The sequence below is a fragment of the Leopardus geoffroyi genome, chromosome A1 (assembly GCF_018350155.1).
Source record: "Leopardus geoffroyi isolate Oge1 chromosome A1, O.geoffroyi_Oge1_pat1.0, whole genome shotgun sequence".
In the NCBI taxonomy this organism is placed as follows: Eukaryota; Metazoa; Chordata; class Mammalia; order Carnivora; family Felidae; genus Leopardus; species Leopardus geoffroyi.
Genome location: NC_059326.1, coordinates 17,242,356 through 17,262,367, shown reverse-complemented (window position 1 = coordinate 17,262,367; position 20,012 = coordinate 17,242,356). Strand labels below are relative to the sequence as shown.

The following is a 20,012-nucleotide window of genomic DNA, read 5'->3' as shown; positions in this document are numbered from 1 at the left end:
TAGCTAGAACTACAGTAACAGCATATTTCAGATGCTTCTGTTCTGACTTCATGGGTGTTAATCATTTATATTCTTAGCTGACACTCTTTAAATTCAAAAACATCTTTGTGTTGACTCGGTTCACCTTATCTTTTTTCCATCTCTCCCCTTCTATTCTTGTAAGAATTAGGGGAATGTGACTTTTCATGGTTTGTTTCCAAAGTATTTCACTGATCTTCAGCAATATTTACCTGTAACTGTTTCTGTCAAATATATATATATATATATATATATATATATATATATGCACATGTATATATATACGTATATATACACATACATATACATACATATATAGACACATATACATATGTATATATATTCATTACTACCAATTTTAATTTTTTTAACATTTATTTATTTTTGAAAGACAGAGAGTGAGCAGGGGAGGGGGGGAGAGAGAGAAAGAGACAGACATAGAATCCGAAGCAGGCTCCAGGCTCTGAGCTGTCAGCACACAGCCCGATGCAGGGCTCAAACCACGAACCGTGAGATCATGACCTGAGCCGAAGTCAGACCCCAACTGACTGAGCCACCCAGGCGCCCCAGTTACTACCCATTTTATTAGTCCATTTATTATATAAGTAGTTATGAGTAGTTATCATGAATAAGTCACTATGCTAGGTGCTGGGGACACGGACATAAAAGGCGAGCTCATGATGCGGTAAGGGAAAAGACAAAGAAAGACATCTTTACTGTTGTGTTTGGAAGGGACAGAAATATTGGGGAGCGAAGGGTGCTACAGTGGTTTAGAGGAGGGACACACACAGGCTTGAATACACAGGAACATAATGATGAACAGCTGTTATTGTGTTGCTCTGTAATAAAGTGATGCCTCGTGGCTTACTGAGACTATAAGACTTTCTGTGCTTACGCTAAATGGCCCCATTGTGCCATTGGAGTTTCTGGGCTTTTTCGAAAACAGATTTCTCTTCCTTCCATTATTGTAAGTAGTTTGCTGGCACTTATGTTATCGATGCTCACTTCCTTTGCTAGACTCTCTACCCCCATCCTACTGTTATCCCTGAAATCTTCTGGGAGACTGAAAAAATGAGACAAATGAATGCAGGCTCTCAGTGAACCAAATGGGAGACACCTTGCCACATACGGTTTTGGGGGAGAAAGGAGAGTGGTAAAGAACATACCATCTAGAGTGATAAAAACTTGGGTGGAAAATTTACTCAAGTATGCCAAATATCAAGTTGGCTGGAGCATCTCTGGATTGTAAGTTAAGAATAGATTTGGACAAGAGGAGACCCCCACAGAGGGACATATCTGTAAGTATCGTGCATGGACTTAGTGGCATCAGTTTTGTTCAACAGAGACTCGTTTTACTTACTTGCTCTTTTATTCCAATGTTCTATACACATAAGTTTGTAAAGTATGTTAAGTTTTATCCACATAAAATATCACAGTATTTTCAGTCCTAGTTCAATGTCTAAGTTTTGCAAGAAAACCTAGTTCAGATCTTGCTATTGGGCCATTTTGACCAACAATATGATTGCTTTTGTCCTGATGATTATTGAACAGTTGCCATAGTGTACAAATGTTGGTTCTTGCCAATGTAGAGATAGGGTACCAAGTTAAATCCTAATTTAAATCCTAAACTCAAAACTCATTGGAAGAACTATTGTAGTGTAGTAGCAAAAAAGGGTTGAGGCTCATGGTTAGAAGCTTATGCACAGATGACACGTAGATACTTCTACTCTCTTTGGAAGCCCCTCAAAATCATAACCCTATAAACAATAAAATGGCATGATCCCTCCAAAACCAGAGAATAAGAAAGAATGCAAAAGCAATCTCATTTGAAATCTGGAAAGCAGATGTACAAGTGTAACAGCTTTGGAAGAGTGGAGAACGTAAAAAATGAAATCGGCCTTGGGAAAAGCCCAAAGACCTTATTTGTGCCTATGGACTCTAAAAAGGCTTTATAAGGTGATGGTACCGTGGAGCTCCTCACAGCTAGCCTGTTTTGTCCCCCAGGCCGAATTCACATTCCGGTACCCTTAGGAGTCCACATAATCGCTCTATATGAGGCATCTGACCCTATTTCTCCCTTTCATGATTCTATATCATATAGATTAGGGAATCCTGCTTCACAGAGCACAGCAGAAATAGTCGTTATCAGATTTACAAATGCATATTTTTGCAGAACTCTTAAAGTTGTATCCACCTCTATTCACCTGGCCTAAATGGGTCTGTAAACCACTTAGGCTGAGTGGGGGCTGTAAACATGGGCTCAAGCCCAGGTAGAGATACTTAAAACCTGAACAGTTGGGTATCCTATAAGGAAGAAATTTTCAAGACTGGAAGATTATTGTCTAGCTGTTACTGTAATTAGAGTGCTACTTTGCCTTATTTTAGTTGAACGATTCAAAGATCTATTTTTAGTGGTTTACTCACAGCACATTTCCAGCCTCTGATCAACATGTATTTTTTATTGCCAATATTTTTTAGATGAACAGTAAGAAAAAAATATTCAGAAAACCCTCAGAGCCTCCTTTACCTTCAGACAGCATATCAGACTTTGGCCCTAGACGTACACACTTTGGCTTTGGGAGATTTGTCACCGGTGTTTTGATGAAATGATTCCTACTTTCACTTCCTCACAAAAATGCATGCCTAGACCAGTGACTACGTAGCCTTCCAGGTGAATAATTACTTCCCATGACTGATGAACACAGCTGCTTCCAGTCATTTTCAGAGAAAATGAAAACAATCCTTTCAAAAGGTGAAGGGTCAGGGAGCCCATTAGGTGAAGTGCTATTAAGGTAACAGCTTTCTCAGATTTGTGGTGTCCCGTAGGAAAAACTAAAAGCAAGTATGTCCAGTGCCTTAATTCACTTCTGACAGTGACTTCCCTGGAACCAGAGAGGTCCACGCTTCTAGTTGTTTGCCACGTACCACATTTTACAGACCCACGCTGACTTCGACTGTCCCCGTATATTGATTTTTCGGGAAAATTTATTAAGCTCCAAGTTTGTGGTCATTCCATGACTCGCTTCTGGGCACACAAGATCTTCATTCGAGCGTAATTCCACTTATTTGTAACTTGGAATCAATAATATTTCTTCAATGTTTTAAAATGTGTTAAAAGAGCACAGCATACTCCTGACATTCTCTCAGTTTTTTATTTCTGAACATCTAGCACTGTTTCCCCTCTCAGGGCTGAATCAGGCATGAGCCTCACGCGTCTCTTTTGTGGCCATTCTGCCCTCGCTTCGGGCAGCATGGTTTTGTGGAAGAAACACGCGCTTCTGAGGTAGCTCTGGGGAGCTTTGAATCTCGGCTCTACCAATGACTACATGTGGCTTGAGATATCTTATTAAATTCTCTGTGCCTCAGTTTCCTACCTTGTGACATACCTTAGAGGGTGAGGATGTGGAGTCAATGTGTATAAAGCAAAAATATATATTCTTTTTTTTTTTTAATGTTTATTTATTTTTGAGACAGAGACAGACAGAGCATGAACGGGGGAGGGTCAGAGAGAGGGAGACACAGAATCTGAAACAAGCTCCAGGCTCTGAGCTGTCAGCACAGAGCCTGACGCGGGGCTTGAACTCACGGACCGCAAGATCATGACCTGAGCTGAAGTCGGCCGCTTAACCAACTGAGCCACCCAGGCGCCCCAAAAATATATATTCTTAAATATTATTATGGAAGGTGTGTGTGTGTGTGTGTGTGTGTGTGTGTGTGTGTGTGTGTGTGTGAGTTGTATGTACACAAGAGGGCTGCACTGCTTACCAATGAAACTTATTCTTCACTTTCCGGAGGAACTGTCTTCCTCATCACTATTAAGGCAGGCAAAGAGTCAAGAGTTGCAAGTCTAATCCTTATTCCTATCCTTTTTAAACTAACCACTAATATTGGGGCAAGCTTCCAAATTAATGTCATGCATAAAAGTTTCCTAAAACCTTAATATACAAGAACTTGATTTTCTTTTTTTTTTTTTTTTTTTAAATTTTTTTTTTTTCAACGTTTATTTATTTTGGGGACAGAGAGAGACAGAGCATGAACGGGGGAGGGGCAGAGAGAGAGGGAGACACAGAATCGGAAACAGGCTCCAGGCTCTGAGCCATCAGCCCCGAGCCTGACGCGGGGCTCGAACTCACGGACCGCGAGATCGTGACCTGGCTGAAGTCGGACGCTTAACCGACTGCGCCACCCAGGCGCCCCAAGAACTTGATTTTCTTAAGTGGGGACATACAACTGGGTCTCTATCCGCGATTAAAATTTTAATTATCATATGTACTGGTGCCTACGGAGCCAATAACACTATATTAAATTTTTCATCATGACGAGTGCTGTAACGAAATTACAACCGAATATGGAATGATCCATTTGTTCCCTAATGAGGAATAAAGCTTGCAAATAGGATCCTGTAATTTTCCTGGTCTCTTTTGTTCTTGCAGCAAAGACTATAGCACAGAGAGTAACATGATCATTAAATGTACCGATTGGCTCCAAATAATCATATCGATTCATAGATTTTCAAGTTCATTTGAGAGGCTATAGCTCCTAACAGCGCACGCATTGGTAAAGCCCCATCTCAAACGGTGCATGTTTAAAATCTCACTTAGTTTGCTTTGTTGCCATTCTTCAATGTTTATAAATCACAATTATGTATTTCTATAACATGAAGCTGACTCAAATAGTTAAACTATAAGAGTGGAAGGAACAGTTGAAGAACTATGATTCATCTTGTTATCTAAACAGCTATAAATGTAAGCCATTCTAAACTGAAAGATAAAATTGTGTAGGCATCCGCAGGCGAGGTCCTCTGAATGCTCTCAGACATTAAAAATGTATGAGGGGCGTCTGTGTGGCTCAGTCGGTTAAGTGTCCAACTTCAGCTCAGGTCTTGATCTCACGGTATGTGAGTTTGAGACCCGTGTCAAGCTCTGTGCTGACAGCTCGGAGCCTGGAGCCTGCTTTCGATTCTGTGTCTCCTTCTTTCTCTCTGCCTCTTCCCCACTTGTGCTCTCTCTCTCTCCCTCTCTCCCTCTCTCCCTCTCTCCCTCCCTCTCTCTCTCTCTCTCTCTATATATATATCTAAACAATAAACATTAAAAAATTAAAGAAATACGTAAATTTGGGTTTCTGACACCAATATCACATTTTCTTTTTTTAATTTTTTTTTTTTTTGGAGGGGAGAGGGGCAGAGGGAGAGAGAGAATATTAAGCAGGCTATAAACTCAGCATGGAGCCAGACATGGGGCCAGTCTCATGACGGTGAGATCATGACCTCAGTCGAAATCAAGAGTCTGACGCTCAACCAACTGAGCTGCCCAGGCACCCCCACTGATATCACATTTTCTAAGCTAATGAAAAAAGCAGGTTTAAATTATATCATAATATATTCCAACTACTTTATCATTATCAATAAAACAAGGTCTAGCAATATACTGCATCACCTAGTGCGACCTGGAATCCCTGTCCTTAGAGGGACTGGGTAGGATCTGTTTGGGAATTAGATGAAAAGCATGAAGGCAATCCATATTGCTTTGGGGCTGGGGTGCAGGGATTATCCACTAAAGGAGTGAACACGGGGAGCCTGTGAAGGAGTGAAGCAAGGGGGGTAACAGGAGACTTCATGGAGCAGTTGGGACTTGGGTGGAGTCTTGGAGACAGGCATGATCAGAGCGGGCTGGGTGGGCTCAGGCTTCTGGAAAGAACTCTTCCAGTGTGAGCAGAAGAAGGCATCTATGGGTGGAACAATTTTGTTTCAAGAAGCATCAGGTTGAAACAGGCCAGGAATGCTAGGCAGAACGGGCTACACCTAACTGTTGCCCTATTTTTTTTTTTCCTTCCCATAAAAATCAAAAAAGAAGCCTCTACCTAATGAATCCCAGTTTCCTTACCTGCCATTAACACCTTCTCCACATTGCAGGAGGTCTCCTGGTACCCACCAAAATTGGGTTGTGCAAGGTCACCAATCCAGCCTAAGTTGTCAAATCCATTGGGCAGGTTTTATCATTTGTCTTCCTTTGTTCCCAATATTTGCCAATTTAAAAACTCGTATTAAATTATTTTTGAAACTCTCAATAAAAGAGTGATGATGATGATCATTATTACAACTACCACTACTTTATAATTTCTATTCCTACTAAGACTGTCTCCACCAACAGCAATTATTGTGCACTTACTATGGGCTAGATATTGACAAGTTCTCCACATATATGATATCACCTCATCCTCACGTAAATTCTAGGAGATCGATACTTTAGCCATACCTGCTTTCAAATCGAGAAGCTAGGACTTAGAGAGGTTAGTGACCCTGCCTAGTATGATATAGCTAATATTTCTGAAGTTCAAAACTGATGTCACCCTCCAGGTTTTATTCTGAGCTCTCTGGATGTCTCGTTTGTTTCAAGCTTTTCATGAGCTTGTCTTTCTCAAGAGACTCCTTAGCTGTTGCTCTCCAGGGTTCTATGCTCAGCAATCTGCTGGTCTTAACGTTCTGTGTCTGGCTGATCTTGATCCATTCTCATGGCTCTAGCTCCCACTGGACTCCAATGCCCTTAAAATCTGCAGACTCATCCAATCTACGTTCATCAGCTTCCAAGCAAGGTCATGCATTTTCCATTGCACGTCTGCCTTCGTGTCCCATAAGCCCTTGGAACTCACATGTGTGTCCAAAGCTGAACTCTATTTTTTTTTCTGCAAAGCTGTTTCTCCTGATGTATTCTGTATTGTAGGAAACAGGGCTTTCTTCCTTTCAACTACCAAAGCAGAATCATAGGAGAATCAAAGGAGTCATACCAGCGGCTCATTCACTCACTTCCATATTAATCAGCCACCAAGTCCTAAACATCTCTGGAATCCATCCTCTTTTTTTTTTTTTTTTTTGGCCACAGCAATTTCCTACATAATCTTCCTGCAATAGCTTTCAACCTGTTGTATCTGTCCATCATTTCACACTCTTCTATCTGTCGTCCAAGCTCCACTTAGTTCCCCAATAATCTTCCTGAAATGCTAGTCTATATCATAGCGTTTCCATATGAAAATCCCTCACTAGCTCCCTATTGCCTTGAGGACAAAGTCCAAAACCTTAGAATGCAGGGCATGCAGGAACTTTCATCATCTGTCACCTCCTTATAGTCCAGACTCATTTCCCTGGTGCCTCAATACCAACTGTTCACTAAATCACACCAAACCGGCAGTCCAGAAACATCACGCGTTCCACACTAATGAATATTTAGTGAACACCAATTACATGCCGAACACTGACGTAAGCTGTTGCCTTCACTGCTCTATTCTGCTCTCTTAAAAATTTCTTGGCCGTCACTTTGTTGTAATTTACTATTAGGTCCAATTTTTAAATTATAGTTCAGAACTGGTATGCACTCCACAAGTCAAAGCAAAGTTTCCCTGTAGTTTTATGCACGCTACATAATCTCTGGCAACCTGCACTTTGCCATAGACATTCAAGAAAAATATGGTATTGGTTTATTGTTTCCTTTAGATTTGTGTTAGATCCTGTTTTGAATTTTTAAAAATCTGAGTAATAAAATATATACATTCCATCCATTCAGTATTAAAATTACAACTGTTTAGAGACCTTCTTGGGTTCTTAATTCTTTAAAAGCTAAATCTGTTCCCTATTTTATTCACGTATTCAACAAATGCATGATGTGCAAGGACTATGTTAGGGGTGGAGTATGAACAGATGAAGGAAACATAGTTCCCAGGGGGAAATGGACAGGAGCACCAGCTACTAAAATGCCCACATGTGGTACACACACACACTCTCTCTCTCTCTCTCTGTCTCTCTCTCTCTCTCTGTCTCTCTCTCACTCAGGACTCTTATGGCACAGGGAGCACAAAGCAGTTGTTTCACATAAGTCACTAATGGTTTTCCAAAGTAGACTATGCTGAAGCCAGATCTTCAAAGACAAAGAGGACTTAGTTTAAATAAAAAAAGAGAGTAAGGACATTTGAGTTGGAAGAGACTCCCAAATACCGAGGCCACTAAAAGTCAGAGAGAAAACAAATAAAAAAGAAATAAGGAAGCAGGCACAAGTAAGTGTAAGTTCCCTATCTGTATGACTTCTGTGAAAAGTTAACACTATGTGCTGGTTAATGGGATTTCTTTCTTTCTTTCTTTCTTTCTTTCTTTCTTTCTTTCTTTCTTTCTTTCACTTTGTTTATTTTGAGAGAGAGAATGAGGGAGAGAGGAGGGCAGAGAGAATCCCAAGCAGGCTCTGCATTGTCAGCGAGGAGCCCAATGTGGGGTTAGAACCCATAAACCATGAGATCACGCCTTGAGCTGATAGCAAGAGTCAGACGCTTAACCAGCTGGGCCACCCAGGCACCCCATTTGGGATTTTCATCAAAGGGAAATAGGTTGGTTTTTAAAATCAACATAAATTTCTGTCCCTGATGGTTTCTCATTATTTACTTAAACTAGGAGTATCTAGTTATTCTAAGCTTTGTCTTCCTAATGGTTGAGGTTTAACCAAGAATCTGTGGATGTTTGTCTCATAAGTCACATATTCAAAACAGGCTTCCTATATAATATCATGGTGTATACCTAACAGTGGATACAGAGAACATACTGTCTTAAACCTTTGGGCAAAGGGTGTAAAAAATGGAAATGTTTCATTGTAAAACATCAAAGAGGTTTCATGTGTTGAAATAACACAACATATTATAATAAATTATAAGTACCTTTTTTTTTAAGCTTTTCATAAACCATGCCCGCTCCCTGGTTACAGAGAGCAGTTATGGGAGACGTACCAGTGAATAAAATCATACTTTTAAAAAGGTTCCCTTCATAGGAGTCCCTCAAGGAGACTTCAAACGGGTCCCTCAACTCGTTTCCACTCTCTACTGTGAGGCCCATTTGTTTCCTTTCGAAACAACGTTGTAGCACCCTAAGGCCAGAAAACCTAAGCCAGTTAGAACCACTTGCTCAAAATCATTCTTACAAATAGGTTACTTTCTAGTTAAAAATTATCTTTCAAGGTTTGAGATCTCTTGTATCATTAAGTGAAGCTCTGAGGCACAGGGAAGCTGGACTGGATAAACACTGCAGGGGCAGGGGCAGGGGCAGGGGCAGGGGGCCGTCAGAGTACTGACAAGGTTTCAGGCAGCTACAGGGAGCCACGTTCTACGCCCTGTGTTTTGCCGCTGACGGCTCCTCTCTGTTCCCCGGAGAAAGGAGGACTCCCGTTTTCGCACAAAGTCATGGCATCTCTGTGCCTACGAGGGGGCCAAGTGAACTAAACCCCACGTTTCCTCTCCTCATCCGCTGGCAATATGGGTGGCGATGGCCGCCCAGACGGGGAGGCAGGAAGAAACAGTTGGTGTCACTTAAGGTGTTCACCTCCCCTCGCCTCCACCCATGCTCCTCTGCCCCGAGCAGTGTTTCTGATGATACAAACTCAACTCTAACGGAAACGTTCTGGACTCTTCGCAATTGTGGGTTAAGCTGTTTGGCAACAACGAATGAAGTGTCCTGAGTAGTTCCTCAGTAAGCCTTTTTTTAAAACCTCTTACTACAATTTCTTGTTGTGATGACAAGTAATTACTATTTTGATAAATGAGGTGTTTTGTGTTTTGTTTTTTTTGTACTAAGAATAAAAACTGAAGATGAACGGACAAAGGAATGGTTACCTTTTTCACAGATATAATCAGAGAAAACCATCAAAGACAGCAGGTAATTCCTTCCTTTAATGAACTTCACTTTCAAACGTGGCCATTATGGAGGGGTGTATGTTGCTATTGTAGGTCTCTGCTTATCTAAATAGGCCCACATAATTTCTCAACTCAGGGGCACATTTATAATTTGGATTATAAGGATTAGGAGTTTATACATAAGGGTGTGTGTCAGTTCCTAATAACTATATATAGTGGGAAGATATTAAAACTCTTCATAAAAGGGCAAGTAGGGAGGCTAGGTTTTCTTAATGTACTTTAGCCAAAATGACAATGCCACTACAGATTGAATGCAGAATCAGATATGAGAATCCAGCCAAACATTAAAGAGAGTCCCCAAAATGCATGGCAATGCCACTCTTCTCACTAAGATTTTTATTTAGGAACACATAGTTATTTCTGATAAAAATTTAATATGTTATGGGTACATTATTGTTATATTCAAATGACTCAATACATGGATATTTACAGGTTTTCTCAGCTCAGACTATGGTACATATCAATAGATATATCCCTAGCAAAAGCTCTTTGAGGTCTTTGAGAAGTTTTTCAGAGTGAAAGAGGTTCTAGATCCAAAAAATCTGAGAACTGCTGTTATACGATGTGTATAAACAACAATTTAATCACAAAAAAGCTCCAGGGTTAAGGAAATATCTTTTAACAGGTTATGTATGTAAAAGACTTCATAGTTGCAAACGAAATTCATTTCTTCCTACTAATTTATCTAGCCTCTCCTTTCTCATACTACCTTTTCCTCTTGCCAGATTACAAAATGAATGCTGGATATGTAAACACGTGATTATTGGAAAACAATAGGGTAACACACTCTATTTTTACAAATCAAAACCACTGTAGGGCAGATTAATTTTGCTTTGGTTTGTTCACTTGAAGATGGCTTTTTTAGAAAACCACAAATGGCTAATCATAAGGTGATCTCATTTATTATTCAAATGATTTCTTTCCTGCATTAACTAACACAACCTGTTTATTAGGCTACCTAAATGTTTATTTAGGTATGTTACTTTTCCTGGATTGAGACCAAAAGATTCGCTTTTTATTATTAATTGAACATTAAAGGTGGTTCTGTATCAGACATTTGGTCAAATGCAGGTAGCTTATGCTTCCAGAATATAGATATCAGTGGTATTTTATTCAATAATTTTTAAAATAGTAAAACAAAAGAAAGGAATTTGAACTGCAGAATGATTGCACGTCTCTGCTTCAATTGCTTGGTGTAGATAAAGATTCTTAAAAACTCTTTTGTTTTATTAGAAGAAAAATCCTCTACTGTAATGTTTTCCTAACACATTCCATTAGTGTTTCATGAAATCATTTCAGTGGGTGGATTGCAATCAACGTTTTAACAAAAGAAATAGAGTCAAAAATGTCTGTTTATTGTAGATGCGAAGGAGAAGTGTGATTTCATAAAATGGGTTGTGCTCTTTTTACTTGTTCTAGTACAGGCACACATTTCTGTGCCCTGGAGCTTTTCTGTGGCCCTCCACTGTCTTGCTTTTATTGAATCTGCCCATCCTCAGAAAACACCACTGCCCTCACAGTCCCCTGCAACAGAGGTTGCTGCGTCCCCAGAATCTATTCCCCACGATACGAGAAGGAGGTGCTGGTCCATTCCGAACTCCTCGGTGCCCCACAGAAGCTGGTGGTGGTTCTATTGCCATCCCTTGAAAACCCCTTCCCTCTCTGGCTCCCACATGTTAGCCTGAACCTTGAGACCCCTTGCTCTTTGCCGGATGATGGTCTCAGCTGGCATACGGTTTTCCTGTCACCTGCTGCCAGCCTCTGTCTAAGTAACTGAAATGTTCCATGATGAAGCCTCCCTCATAGTGCCCTTATCAAAGACATTCTGTGTCACTGGTACCCCAACAACCCTTTAACCACTCTCAGTTACTGAAGCCGCATCCCAATAATACAGCGCACACACCCCTCCCCCACTTTCCAGCTCCTAAGCTCAACTGAAGTTCCCCAAACCACGTTTGGTAGTGTTCTCTACACACACAGTCAGTACTGAATTTCTGCTGAACTTTGGCAAGTCTTTCATTATTAATTCCCTATTAACCTGCATTATTAGTCTTGCTTCGATGAACTTCCACCTTCATCAGTTTTTTTTGGCGAGCTTCAGTGATATTTCAGAAGGTCTGCAGCGCTAGAGGCATTGCACATAACTTGCCGAATTTGAACCGGGTCTGACTCCAGCGTCAGTCCTTTCCCCACACCTACACCCATCCCAGCAGGGGCCAGTTCGTGGCGATCTCTGAATCACCGCCTAGAGGGGCGCCTGGGTGGCGCAGTCGGTTAAGCGTCCGACTTCAGCCAGGTCACGATCTCGCGGTCCTTGAGTTCGAGCCCCGCGTCGGGCTCTGGGCTGATGGCTCAGAGCCTGGAGCCTGTTTCCGATTCTGTGTCTCCCTCTCTCTCTGCCCCTCCCCCGTTCATACTCTGTCTCTCTCTGTCCCAAAAATAAATAAACGTTGAATCACCGCCTAGAGCCTAGTACAAAGCCTCACGCACATCGAGAATTCAATAGACACTTGTTCAATGGACAGATAGTGCACTTTGTAAATAATGACTTTGATAACTACATTAGTTTATTAAGTGAAAATAAATCACATGTTGTAATGAACACGGTACTGATGTCTTATTATTTACAGCAATTTCTGTTCGATTAGCAGCATCCCTGGATTGGCAAAGCGCAGTAAGGAAATTGGCAAAATCTGACAGGGAACATGACTCGCTGAGTCCTCATCTGTATGGAGTCTTCGTATCAAAAATCTAAGAGCAAATAATATGAAAATTTTTCCGCTTTAAAGGGCTGCTAAGACATGACATTTTGTCCAACTTAGTTACATTCTTTTAAGAGGATTTTAAGGAAGCTTAGACGTTAAGCACGTTTACTGTTAACATACTTCACAATGAAAAGGATGATGCGTATGTACATATCCCACATTTCTTTTGCAGTCACCATTTTAACTGAATATGAAGTAACTGGTGGCATGAACTATTTTAACGTTTCAAAGCTCTACATGACACATCTAAAGATGAAAATTCAGAATCATTTGCTTTATACCAGGTGTATCAAATGCTGTTGATTCATGGATCTCTTTTCACATCCAATATAATTATTTTCTTAGTTTCTCCTGCACACTTAAAGTTATATATGTGTATGTATATATATCTTTATATTAAATATATGATATGTAATATATAACAATAACATATACATATTATGTGTATTTGTGTATAGATAGATACATGATTCTCACGGACATGAACAATAGCTGTGGACTGAGGTCATCTATCTTTAAGTCACTCTGTTCTGGGCAAAGATTTTCATGTTTTAAAATGTTTATTTACTTTTGAGAGAGACAGAGAGACAGAGAGACAGAAAGCCCAAGCAGGGAAGGGGAAGAGAGAGAGGGAGACACAAATCTGAAATAGGCTCCAGGCTCTGAGCTGTCATCACGGAGCCCGACGCGGGGCTTGAACCCGCGAGCTGTGAGATCATGACCTGAGCCGAGGTCGGACGCTTCACCGACTGAACCACCCAGGCGCTCCTCGGCAAATATGTTGTTTTGTAGCTGGTAATATGGGTGAGCTCCAGGAGAGCAAGCCTGTCTGCTCATTTCAGAACTGCTTCCCAGAGCCTTGAACAACAACAAAATAATGATGACATGTGCTTATTGAAAAATTTTCTTTTCTTCTTGTGAGATTCATGATCTGTTAGCTGGCCAATCTTTTCTACCTGTCCAGGACTATTTTGGTTTGTATCAGTCATCTTGGTGCCCAGTGTGGTTAGTGTCCTCTTTCTCTTCAAAAGTATCCTGGCTAGGTAACAAATTAGACAGTCCTTCGGTAATGACATAGAAGGACTGTGTGTCGAGCGAAGGCCTCTAACAAAGGACCTGCTGCTTGGCTACTTTACATTGGCATCTTGTAATTTCTGGTATACACCTCACCCCCTCCAGGAACACCTATATACTGTTTCTTTTAACGCTTATTTATTTTTGAGAGACAGAGAGAGATAGAGAACAAGCAGGGGAAGAACAGAGAGGGAGACACAGAATCTGAAGCAGGCTCCAGGCTCCGAACTGTCAGCACAGAGCCCGATGCGGGGCTCGAACCCACGAACTGTGAGATCATGACCTGGGCTGAAATTGAACACTTAACCGACTGAGCCACCCAGGTGCCCCATATGTTGTTCCTAAAGCCAATTTATCTACAAATAACCTTTAATCATTTACTTTGTATGTTTTAGCCATAATTTTCTTGACTTAATACCTAAAATAGTTATTGAGTATAATAAAGTCAGTTGAGCAGAAATTTTTTATTTTCTCAGTGGCTACATTTTCTAGAAGTTAATATAGACTTCTCAAGTCTTCTTGAGGTTTTTTTTTTCCCTTATCACCCTTATGAAGAGTACTTTAATAAGATTTTGAATGGTACACTGTTAAAAAATTGAAATTGAACACTAAGTTTGAGTTTTGTGTTTGAACTTAAATTCAGAAAGCAAAGTATGGATTCTTGGGTTTAGACAATAGTCATAGGAGCATTAGTATTTCTCAGCAAAGACATAGGTAAGAACTGTGGAGAAGAAAAACTTATGAAAAATTGAATTGCATAAGAAAATTTTCATAGCCATTTTAGTGTTATTTGAGCTAGGTTTTACCCTTTAAAACTTGAAGAAAAATTGTTTTGAGACTTTTAAAACATACAAACAATAATATTTCTGGCTATTTCTCTCACCTTACCTGCACCTATAAAATGAGGGTGAGAAGCCTTATCTAGATGATAAATCACAGTTCCATAAAAGCTTTTTCATCTTGTAAGGGAAACTATGAACACATCTCAAAACACATAGGTGCAAATAATGGGTTAGGGGGAGGGTGGGGAGTGAGGGTGAGCTGCCTGAGGAATAGGTCAAGTATAATTCTTTTAGTTTCTTCTTGCAACTCTTTCCAAGAAAGTGCCAAGTCTTAATGAGAATCTCCAGCAATCCAGCATTCCTTTCTCCCAGAATAAGATACTGATTCGCACTGATAGAAAGGCAAAGCTCACAGAAAGCCCTCCATCAAGCACATAAGTGCCTTTATTAATCACCTGCCCTGTACATAGTCTAAATATTAAGTTCTTCGGTTCCATTTGCATTTTTACCACTGAATAATGGGTTAGCAGAGAGAATCACTTTATAAGCAAAAAGAAATATCCTTTATAAAGAAGTTGAGTGTATACAAATCCACCTGTTTTTTAAGACAAATGAACCATAAACACACTGAGACAGTACAACAGAAAATTTTAAAATTCCAGTTATAGCAAAAACCTTGTTTACATTGCAACTGAGCCCAGAGCTGCCATGAGATGTGCACAGCAATGGGATCTTGGTTTATTCAACACTAGGCAAAGGCAGGGTCCTAATACTCTTTCTAAATTCTTGGCCATCATGACTCCACTTCCCTTTATCATTCCTAAACAACTATCCTAATAATTAGGGCGGGGGGCGGGGAGTGGAATTGCTCTTCATGTTTTAACTCTCTTCATTTATCTACTTCACAGACTTGTAACCTTATTGTGACGGTTGTCTCTGTTTTATCATTTAAAAACTCTGGAGAAAATCATAGTTCGCCAATGTAAGACACTATGCTTACTGCCAGATTGAAAATAGGACTCTCATTCTTCCTGATATTGCTAATTCATTATATAAAGCACAATTTAAAATACTCTATAATTATGCACCTTTGAAAAAAATGTAACCATGTTTGACCACGAATGCTAAACTTCTAGGGATGATAGAGACCACATGTAGCACTTACGCAGAGGTCTAAAGAAAGCCTCGGCCCATGTATCACACATACTGGATTTGTAATAACACGTCACTCACAAGTGAGGATAGGGTCTGTAAAGAAGTACTCTTTGGTGGAGAGAGTTGACTGAGAATTAATCCAAGTCCTTTCATTAGACTCAAGATGCTAGAAATAAAAGTAGTCCAAATTCCTAGTTTGATCGAGAATTTAGTGATTATTGAAATAAAATTTTAAAACTCACAATCTCATGGAAAGAGCCCAAGTGTCCATCAATTGATGGACTGATGAATAGATAAAGAAGATGTGATATATATAATGGAATATTATTCAGCCACGAAAAAGAATGAAATCTTACCGTTTGCAATAAAATGGAGGGAGCTAGGGAGTATAATGCTAAGCGAGGTAAGTGAGAGAATGGCAAATACCATATGATTTTACTCATGTGGAATTTAAGAAACAAAACAAACAAGGAAAGGAAAAAAAGAGAGACAGAGTGAAAGTAAGAAATAGACTCTTAACTACAGAGAACAAATTGATGGCTACATAGGGGAGGGGCGTGGGAGGATAGGTTAAATAGGTGATGGGGATTAAGATATGCACTTCTGATAACACCAGGTGTTGTACAGAAGTGCTGAATTACCTATATCGGACACTATATATATATATATATATATATATATATATATATATAATATATAATAATATATTTATAATATAATAATATATTTATATATAGTATATTATATATAAACTAATATAACACTGCCTGTTAACTAACTGGAATTAAAATTAAAAGTTAAAAAATACAAAAAAACATAAAAGAGGGTTAATGTAAAAAAAGAAAAATAATAAAAATCACAATCCTGGTGATGCTGGAGTGATAGAAATTATATGCTATTATATTCTTGAGGCTATGACAAATTCATATTCTTTTTGGACAGCAATGTGGGAATACGTTTCAAGGATGACATATAAATTTTTATCACGTTATCATTTCATAAATAAATTAGCAGAAGGACAGTGACACATGCACAAAGAATCCATCATTCGATCCCATAGTGTGCATCATGAGCTTTGTCCTTTGGTATCACCTTTAAAGGAAAATGTCTGTGATCAAATGAGTATGGGGAATTCTGAGTTAAGGTTTTATTTTCTTCAGGACTTTCAAACTCTGTGACTCTTTGGGATGGGGATAAAGTAAGCAGCATTTTCAAACTATATTTGACTATGAAACTCTATAGGGAGTATCTCACGAGCTGGGCATTTCATAGAGAACATATTCATAGAAAGGATAGGGCGGGGAGTCTCTGTGGATGGTCCTTCTAAGTCACAAAGCTTCTGTTCCCTGTTATGTGACCTTCTGAAGAGCCCAAATGGAGAACATGATAACTCAGGCTCATTGTATAACACCTGTAGTACTAATCCTGTTTGGTGAAAATGGTAACAGTGGAAGTCTTGGCAAAGACAAAAGGTGCCCTTGTCTGGTCCTTATCAGAGATTCAGAAAATCACTAGGTAGAAAAAAAATAATATATAGTATTCTGCATTATTTACGGTCTCATGTGCTCTGCAGGGCAAAGCTTCTCAGAGGATCCTAGCCCTGAACATACTATTTATGTGAATGTAAGTATAACCTGAAACTCACTTTCTTCATCCAAGAAACGGACCAACAATATGTCCAAAATATGTTTGTAAGGTTAAATATGGCTTACTTGAAAGTTTTGGCAACGTTATTGTTGTATAATTGTCTATTCCTAAGCCATGCTCATATAATGAGCTTGAATTAACTTGTAATTAAATTGAAGAAGAATATCATTGATTTTATAGTTGTGAATTGTTCTGCTTTTTTTTTCCATCACAAAATTACCTAATAAAATTATGAAATACTATTGGCAGAAGCAGAAGCAAAACAGGTCTGAAGAAAGGAAGACATTGAGATGCTTTGTGGTGCAAAAAGCATGAGGACGTGGCAATAATTATTACATACATAATACATGCCGCCATTGTAATTTACTTGGTGTCCATTCATACATGTATCCACTATGTTTTATTAATAGCTTACTGTGTGTCAAGAGCTATGCAAGGTGCTAGACACAATGGTGAACAGCCATGGTCCCTGCTCTCAGATGGCCTGCAATATTTTATCTATAAAAGTTTTCAAATGCATTTGAAGAGCAGAGTGTTGATCTGTATTTTTTTAAAGCATTTAAAATAAATGAATAGAACGATACGCTACTAAGGGAGATCCTTTTAAATTTACTTATATTGATGATACAGTAAAGATTTCTGTCTTAGACTCAAATCTAAAACCTAAACACCTATGATTTAGAGGTGCTTTGGTGCAGTAGATGAAGTTTCTGGTCAAGTACAGTTGAAATTATATCTAAGGCATAAAAACTACCTCTAATAAGCTTTGGGGAAATAAAACAATACCTTCTTTGCACCTTAATTAAAGTCAGTAAAGAATCTTACTTTGTCAGGCCTGACAATTACCACCTTTCATTTCAACTGTTTTAATTAAAATACCTAGCAACTTGGCAGACGTTTTACCGATTAACTCAACCACCACTTAACTCTTTTAGAAACATCTATCAGATTCAAAATTAAGGTGCAGCAACAGCTGTATGTCCATCATAAGCATAATGGGTAAATGTTTTTATTTCCTCCACCCACAATCCTATGCCTGTGCTAAAACATCACATAAGAACAGTTTGGGCAAAGGGTGGGGTAGGAAGAAGCAGCTGTGATTTCTTTGAGCCCCTCGTGGCCGTGATCTTCACTAGTGGAGGGGAAAAAAAACAATAAAAGGAAAAAAAATATTTCTAACCTTTCTTTTGGATGCATTTTCAAGCATTTACCAAGGGGATATGAGATAGTGAATAGTTCTCAACCTTTATTTAATGGCTCCCTTCCCGTCCCTCCCCGCCACTATATACATGACAGATACCCCTTACAGATTCATACGTCCAAACCTATACTGTCTCTATTTTTTTTTTTTTTTAATTTTTTTTTTTTCAACGTTTATTTATTTTTGGGACAGAGAGAGACAGAGCATGAACGGGGGAGGGGCAGAGAGAGAGGGAGACACAGAATTGGAAACAGGCTCCAGGCTCTGAGCCATCAGCCCAGAGCCTGACGCGGGGCTCGAACTCACGGGCTGCGAGATCGTGACCTGGCTGAAGTCGGACGCTTAACCGACTGCGCCACCCAGGCGCCCCTACTGTCTCTATTTTTGATGCTCTGGCATCTGCGGCCTTGCTGCTGATGGGGAAAGAGACTGCCCCTCCCAACCAACCAACCAACCAACTAACCAACCAACCAACTAGGTGAGCTGAGCCAAACTGAGAAACAGAACGATTCCAGGTTCTCATAACGTCACATCTAATCACCCCTGCAGTCAGCCTCTCCTGGTTTTTTTAAAAAAATTTTAATGTTTATTTATTTTTCAGACACAGAGAGAGACAGACTGCAAGTCGGGGAGGGGCAGAGAGAGAGGGAGACACAGAATCTGAAGCAGGCTCCAGGCTCTGAGCTGTCAGCACAGAGCCTGATGTGGGACTTGAACCCACAAACTGTGAGATTGACTGAGCAGAAGTCAGATGCTTAACTGACTGAGCCACCCAGGTGCCCCTGTCCTGGTTTCTTAATTACACGAATACATTTATTCAAATGTACATACATTTGTGTATAATACATTTATTACAAATACATTTATTTTTGGCTTAAGGACATGTCAATTTTTTTTTTATCACTTTCAACAGAAAGGGTCCTGGTAGACATGAGTGATGATGCTGCTCTCATAAGGATAATTTGTATTTTACATAAAAAAAAAAACGAAATTGGAAGTTACTTCTTCCTGGGTCTCTGCCATGTATACAGGAGTATCCAAAAGGATGCATAGTATTTGCCGGGTCTTGAAGAAGGAAATAATGATGACTGGAACCAAAGTCCCAGAATTCTCCATAAGCAACTCACCATGTTACAGATTTCTGGGAGAGCTGTTTAGTAGGAACTGTCTATTACGGAATGAAGATTTGTGCGCCCTCCCCATTCCTATGTTGAAGCTCCTAGCCCTAGTGTGATGACATTTGGAGATGGGGCCTTTGAGAGGAGGTTGGGGTTGGATGAGGTCACGAGACTGGGCCCTCCTGTTGGAATCAGTGGCTTGATCAGAGCAGAAGGACAGATCTCTTTTGGTCTCGATACACATGCACTGAGGAAAGGCCATGTGAGGACATAGTGAGAATTTGGCCATGTACAATCCAAGAAGAGAGCTCTCACCAGGAACTGAACTGCTTGGCACCCTGATCTCGGACGCTTGTGTGCCTCAATCGGTTGAGTGTCCAACTTCAGCCCAGGTCATGATATCATGGTTCATGAGTTCGAGCCCTGCGTCAGGCTCACTGCTTTCAGTGCAGAGCCTGCTTTGGATCTTCTGTTCCCTTCTCTCTCTGTCCCTCCCCCACTCCCACTCATGCTCTCTCTCTCAAAAATAAAT

At 39.9% G+C, this 20,012-nt stretch overlaps 1 protein-coding gene across 2 annotated transcripts in view; it reads right to left on the bottom strand.

Annotated features, from left to right (window-relative positions):
* FREM2 (FRAS1 related extracellular matrix 2) overlaps positions 1–20,012 on the bottom strand; it is a 168,884-nt gene that overhangs the window by 113,420 nt on the left and 35,452 nt on the right. The gene's annotated exons all lie outside the window — the stretch shown is intronic.